General features: G+C 34.6%; 3 non-coding genes across 3 annotated transcripts; 1 reads left to right on the forward strand and 2 right to left on the reverse strand.

Moving 5' to 3' along the window:
* Positions 1–1598: 1598 nt before the first annotated feature.
* On the reverse strand, positions 1599–1672 carry Trnan-guu. The gene has a single exon. It is a non-coding gene; the product is annotated as a tRNA-Asn (tRNA).
* Positions 1673–3588: 1916 nt separating this feature from the next.
* On the reverse strand, positions 3589–3662 carry Trnan-guu. The gene has a single exon. It is a non-coding gene; the product is annotated as a tRNA-Asn (tRNA).
* Positions 3663–6950: 3288 nt separating this feature from the next.
* Trnan-guu lies at positions 6951–7024 on the forward strand. The gene has a single exon. It is a non-coding gene; the product is annotated as a tRNA-Asn (tRNA).
* The last annotated feature ends 476 nt before the right edge of the window (positions 7025–7500 follow it).

The raw sequence follows: 7500 nt of genomic DNA on the forward strand, positions 1-7500 counted from the left end.
GGAAAATAATGTTTTTTCAGTCTTATACACGATTGCAACCGAGAACACATCCAAGTTTTTACCTGATTTTTATCGGTCTGCAACAGTTACTAGAAGATCTGTGACCTTTAATTCAATGACATTTGATGCGAGTCGACCGTCTACTCAGTTCTCTAAATGCATTTTACTGCTATTTGGAGGCTTTGGGATAAATTGCCTTCAGAGACTATCACTTCTCCGACTCTTGATTTAGTTTAAAAGATTAGCTAATATGTATTTGCCATGTAAATAGGTGGTGATTTCTTATCTTTTCTTAATTTCTTTCTTAGCTATGTTTTGACCTGCACTAACGCCTTTGGTAGTATAATTCTCGACTTTTTCAGTGCAACTCTCTATATGGCTTACCACAATAATAATAATAACAATATGACAGTGCGTTTCCGAAAGGCTCTTAATTCCCAGCCATCGTAAATATGCTCATAATATCTATCTGTTAATCTACTTGTCGTTGTATAAAACTAATGATATCTGCTTGTTTGCGATTGTGTACTTCCTTATAATTGTGTGTTTGATAGAGTTTGTGTCTATGTATGGACATGGGACTGCCTATGTATGAGTTCTCTGACTGGTTGTCTGTCTGTCTCTCTATATATTTGTTTGTGTGTGAGTGTGTGTGCATACATACATACACTCATACACATACGTGCACACAAACACTTGCACACACACACACACACACACACACACACACACACACACACACACACACACATATATATATATATATATATATATATATATATATATATATATATATATATATATATATACATATACATTTATATATATACTATATATATTGCATGTATGCATATATGCATCTATGCATGTATGTATGTATGTATGTATGTATGTATGTATGTATGTATGTATGTATGTATGTATGTAAGTATATATGTATATGTATAAATATATATATATATATATATATATATATATATATATATATATATATATATGAGTACGCATACGCACAGATATATATATATATATATATATATATATATATATATATATATATATATATATATATATATATATATATATATATATATATATTCATTTTTTTAATATATGTCCCCGAAGGAGAAATCATAGCTGCATTAAATCTTCTGTTTTTAGAATATTCCAGCAAAAGTTTTAATCAAAAGTACTCCATCATTTTCTAACTTTTTACACTAAGCATGTAATGAAATTGGAACAATGAAGCTCTTGTAAGGTTGATTAGAAAGTTCATCTCTCGGCGAAATAACAGACAATATATCATTAAAATATTATTGACCGGAAAAAAGAATGATCTGGGTTCATAATGCATCCCGAGAGACGCAAATTAGTAGAGATAATTAGCAGTCTGCCTGGGCCAACAATCTTTCTAAACCGGTACTCCGGCTCAGTGTAGGAGGCGGCCCAGGATACCCACAACAGTCAACTCACCCCATTCGTGAACGAGGTGCACTGTTGCCAGAATGGTGTGACAGGAATCCCGTATTCTTCAAGGGGGGGGGAACTTATGTGACTGATTATAGTAGTGTTAGAATGAACCTTAACCTTAAAACAAGCGCCCCCGGGTGGGCTCGAACCACCAACCTTTCGGTTAACAGCCGAACGCGCTAACCGATTGTGCCACGGAGGCAGGTTAAACTGGGATTTACTTGATATATAAAGCAAATTTGAATAAGTTACACAATACAGTTTGAAACCTGCTCGCACACTGGAACTGCCGTTTTGCCCACTAAGCGTATATAATTATTTACATTATTTAGATATGTCATTTTCTTAGTATTAACTGTTCATTAATATTTTTTGAAGTTACTTAGTTTCTTTTTGTAGTTTCGTAAAAAAAAAAAGTAATAGTATTGCTGTATATACCACAGCTTCCAAGAACTCCACCTGATTTGGTTTTCATTTCCTTTTTTATAGCAAATTTATTCAGGGTTTGCAAAACCGGATAAATGCCAAAATGATTAATTCAGCAACGTGTTAGAGTTCCTTTTATATTGGCAGCCTTGAAAAGTTCATTCAAATTGAACTTGTTAACATATACTCCATAAACACACGCGCAAATAACCCCAAAGAGACACGCACAAAGAAACACACACGTGGGCGCACACACACACATGAACAGACAAATAAAATACATACCCAACAAGCGCTTTCACTTAATATTATACTCTTCGGATCACATATTCCTTGAGCCCGCTGAAGGACTCAACAAATTTACATAACTGAGAAAGGATTAGTATTATTTGATCTGATATATTATATCCTCGTTTTCAGTGAAAACCGTATATTTCCCTAGTATGTGTATATATATATATATATACATATATATATATATATATATATATATATATATATATATATATATATATATATATATAAATATATATTTGAGTATGTGTATATATATATATATATATATATATATATATATATATATATATATATATATATATATTTGAGTATCTATATATATATATATATATATATATATATATATATATATATATATATATATATATATATATATGCACACACATTCATATATATAAACATATATGTATGTACATGTATGTGTGTGTGTGTGTGTGTGTGTGTGTGTGTGTGTATGTGTATGTGTGTTTACGTGTGTAACTAAGTATGTATGTGTGTATGCATGTATGTATGTATGCATGTATGTGCATACGTACACACATATATATATACATACATATACATATATATTTGCATACATATATATAATCATATATACAGATATATATGTGTGTGTGTGTGTGAATGGATGTGTATATATACATCTATACACACAAACACATACGGTGTGTGTGTGTGTGTGTGTGTGTGTGTGTGTGTTTATGAATATATCAAATATATATATATATATATATATATATATATATATATATATATATATATATGTATATATATATATATATATATATATATATATATATATATATATAGAGAGAGAGAGAGAGAGAGAGAGAGAGAGAGAGAGAGAGAGAGAGAGTAAGAGAGAGACAAACAGAGACAGGGACAGGGAGAGAGAGAATATTCATATTCCTATTGTAGTATTGTACATATATCTTTGTGTATGTGTAGTGATAACTCTTAGTATGCATATCTTTGTCTTTTTATGCAGGTGTGTGCCTGTTTACTTTCACATGCCTTTGTTTGGACATGTGTCTGCTGGCGTGAATGTCTATATTTTTTTTTCTTTTCTTTTCTTTTTTTCTTTCTTTCGTATATGTCTTCAAGTTTATCCAACGCGTGTGGGAATGAACATTTGTATTTGGCAAAATTTATTTATGAAATCGTTTGGCAAACAAAATTTGTAAAGATAGATGAAAATATTCGTGCCTCTAAAACGCTCCAGATGATGAGTGCGATACATGTTATCTGAGTCGTGATGAAAAAGGGTAAGAGAACACTACACTAGATCACTTTACCCTTAAATGAAGGTTGCATCGTAACCGAACTGGCGCTACAAGTCTCGGAAGACGGTGCTTTGTTGTAAGCACATACATCGAAGTAAACCATAAAACGCTCCGCCCCCGGGTGGGCTCGAACCACCAACCTTTCGGTTAACAGCCGAACGCGCTAACCGATTGTGCCACGGAGGCTTGCCAAAAATGTGGGGAATTCAACATATGAACATGAAGCTTTGTACCACCGATTGTGCCACGGAGGCTTCTGTTTCAACGAAATTAGTGATTTTATCAATACAAAATACATTCCATACTAATCGACACTAACATTTCCAGCCATTGCACAGGCCTATATATTTGTGCTTGTCTTTGTGTACGTCTGCTTGTGAGACTTTTTCCGTCTTTGTGTATAAATTTGGTGTATGTGATTGTGTATGTTAGTCTGTGTGTGTATTTGTGTGTGTGCTATACTCTTTTTTTATTAATTTTTCTATTAATTCCGGGGGAGGGTTTATTACTCCACCTTTCTTATTTCTTAGTCTATTTCACTTTTACTTTTCTTTCAATTGTAACATCCTGTTTATTTTCTCTCTCACGTCCCCTCCCTCTGCCTTCATTTATTTTCCTCCTCATTCGTTCGTTCCATGCCAGTAAAAATAAATAAATAGATAGATAGATAGATAGATAGATAGATAGATAGATAGATAGATAGAGAAATAAATAAATAGATAATCATATATAAATTTAATAGCCAGGTTTTCCCCTTTTCTCCTGCGCTCTTATCAACAATATTAACAAATGAAATAATGGCGTCTGAATTAGATTTTGGAAATTGCATGTATGCTCCCTTTCCCGTTAATTCATTTTACATTATATTTTCTGTTTTTTTCATTATTATTCATTTCTCTTTCCATCTTTCTCTGTCTCTCTCTCCATCTCCCTTTTCCTCTCATTATCCCTTTCCCTTTAGCTTTCCTTCTCCTTCTCCTCCTCTATCTTCCTCTCCCTCTTCCTCTCCTTCTCCCTCTCCCTCTCTCTTATTCAGTGTCTATCTTCTCTCTCTCTCTCTCTCTCTCTCTCTCTCTCTCTCTCTCTCTCTCTCTCTCTCTCTCTCTCTCTCTCTCTCTCTCTCTCTCTCTCTCTCTCTCTCTCTCATAGCTTTACTTTCAACGTAACTGAAATTTCTTTTTTTACGGATGTGTGTGTGTGTGTGTGTGTCTGCGTGTGTCTATATATGTTAATATTTGAGATAGCAAGTTAAAAGTTTCCAAGCCTTCAAAGAACCGCCCTCTGAAAAAAGAGGGCTTGGCATCTTGATCTGGCAACAGTGAGAACGTCGTGACCAGGGGGGGGGTATTGCACGAATCACTGCCTTGACTCAAGCTGCGACTCAGCCCCTCGGTTTGCGGTGATTTCCGGATTCTATCATGATATATTTCTTCCTAAAAATGCCTTTAATAGAGATATATACTAAACTACTACAACAACTACTATTATTTCTATTACAACGGAGGTGCTCCTATTACCTTTTTACTCGGAACAATGATCAAAATTAAAGCTTTCAAACCCGAAACAAATTCGAGAACCGATCACGCCATACTTGCCGATTAATCTTATTAATATTTAAATGGATAGTTTTTTAAGAATAAAAATTATATATAGATGACCGTGGGTGACGCTAACGTTCGTTATTCCGGCTCTGTTGTACCAACGCCATCTATTAGCGTGAATTTAAAACCCATATTCACACTCAGGATCAGATTCCATTTTGCCATTTAGTGAACAAACAATAACGCTCCTGAAAATTCATTGCTAAATGGCGGTGCAACTTAAGATCGGCAATCTTCTAGCTTTCTAGCCAATGGCCTAACGCTGAAAGACAACAAACCGCATCAAGTCAAACATAGTGCATTAAGAAAAAGTTTTATTATTGTCACCTAAAATATGTGGAAGATGACCCCTTTTACACCTAAAAAATGTTGCTGACCCCAATGATATACAGTCAAGTACGATCATAGGACGGATAGTTAGAGCAGCATTGGTATTCGAAACAGACTCTGGTCACTGAGGTTAACAAAGAGTTAACATAAATAGCTGAAACAATAAGATTTTATAAATGCAATCAGGAACCAGGGGAGTGCGATTGGGAAGTTGAATGTGAATGCAGCAAACTGAGTAAATAAATAAATAAATAAATAAATAAATAAATAAATAAATAAATAAATAAATAAATAAATAAATAAATAAAATAAAATAAAAAATTAAACAAATGTATATAGTAGTAGTAGTAGTAGTAGTAGTAGTAGTAGTAGTAGTAGTAGTGGTGGTGGTGGTAGTAATAATGATAATAATAATAAATATAAATAAAAAAAAACTGTCTGGATTAAATTTTGAAAACGAAGCAGCCTTAAAGAAATCACCGGCATAAGGAGAGCCAGGGAAATGATAGTTAACCGAATAAGGAACAATGGTCACACAGGCTGCTTTAAAAGGATCGGAAGGTAACGAACGAGCATCTTTGTTGTACAAGGTCGTATGTGAGGCCACAGCATGAGTAAAACCTGGGAAAATCCTAGGGTGAGGGAAGACTCAGAGGAGAGTGAAGAGACCAACTCGCCAGACCTTTGCGGGGCAGCTGTGATGGCGATGATGGGCACCTCTTTGCTTGTGGGTGCCAAGGGTATGGGTGCCAGGGCCAGGTTTCGGGGAACAGAAAGGTCTACGATAGTCCGGCCATAGTTGGATAAGAGTTACATTTCTTGATCACAGAAGTTTACAGGTTTCATTTTGAGGAGAGAAATTGGTCAGAACCGAGTAAGTTGTTACATTAAACAGATCCTGAAGCCATTATTGGATTTGTTGGGCGACTTATGTAAATCAGTCCTTCTCATCATAAAAGATTCGCTGGATCAGCATTTGACTATTAACTAGACGAACTCTTCTGAGTCCGGTCTATTACATAACTTTATAGACTGACAGAACAAGGATATAAGAAAGTGTAAGATAATACATTTAACAGAAAAAAATAAATGTAAGAAAAAAATAATGGATATATAATAATCGCAACTGTTGTAACTGAAAACATTGGCTATAGCTAATAAGCAAAGAATATAAAACTAGATTTAAATTAGTAATAACCACATGGCATTGAAAAAATAGTAAATTGTGTTAATGTTGCAGTGTTACACTCATAGAAGGCTATAAAGAGTATTTATAATGTTTTGAAGGCCTGGACATCATAAGCAATATGACTCACGTGTAGCAATCCAGTTAATAGCGGCTTAAGATCGGTAGCGGGCATAACCCGCCAACGCCGCTGCCAGACGCACTGTTGATTACTCTCACTTTGACATAATTGTTTCAGTGCCTGTGCAATTTGGGCACAGCAACCAGGAGTAGGAAGAGGCAAATATCTACCAAGAATCGTCTGTTAGACGTACAAAGCTTCAGGTTCTTATGTTGAATTCCCAACCTCATTGGCAAGCCTCCGTGGCACAATCGGTTAGCGCGTTCGGCTGTTAACCGAAAGGTTGGTGGTTCGAGCCCACCCGGGGGCGCTGCTTTTGAGTTCACTTTAGCTATATATATCGTATATCGTATATGAATGTACCTCTTAGAAAGCCGGAGACTGGATATCCTCATTTGAACGAACGCAAACGCATACGCACATGCGTACATACATACATACATACATACATACATGTGTGTTATAGTATCCTCTGTGACAACATGAGTTATATTAATAGTTAATTCCGCAAACTCCACAGTGGACAGATTTCTAAACTTCATTTTCTTGGTTTCCTTCTTTAAGTCATCCTTGAATGCAATTATTCATAATTTACAGCACTTTTAGAATTTGCAAACAGATAACCGTAGCATATATACCCGCCTGAAAACGGTATTAATAACAATATTAATAGTCTGCCTTTTAATCTTGATTTTTACCAAAGTCGAGGCTTATCTTTAACTTACTCATAATAGGCATAATGATACCATGGTGTATGGTATTAATGACATAGAACATACATAATAT

Source organism: Penaeus monodon, chromosome 41, assembly GCF_015228065.2.
Source record: "Penaeus monodon isolate SGIC_2016 chromosome 41, NSTDA_Pmon_1, whole genome shotgun sequence".
Classification (NCBI taxonomy): domain Eukaryota; kingdom Metazoa; phylum Arthropoda; class Malacostraca; order Decapoda; family Penaeidae; genus Penaeus; species Penaeus monodon.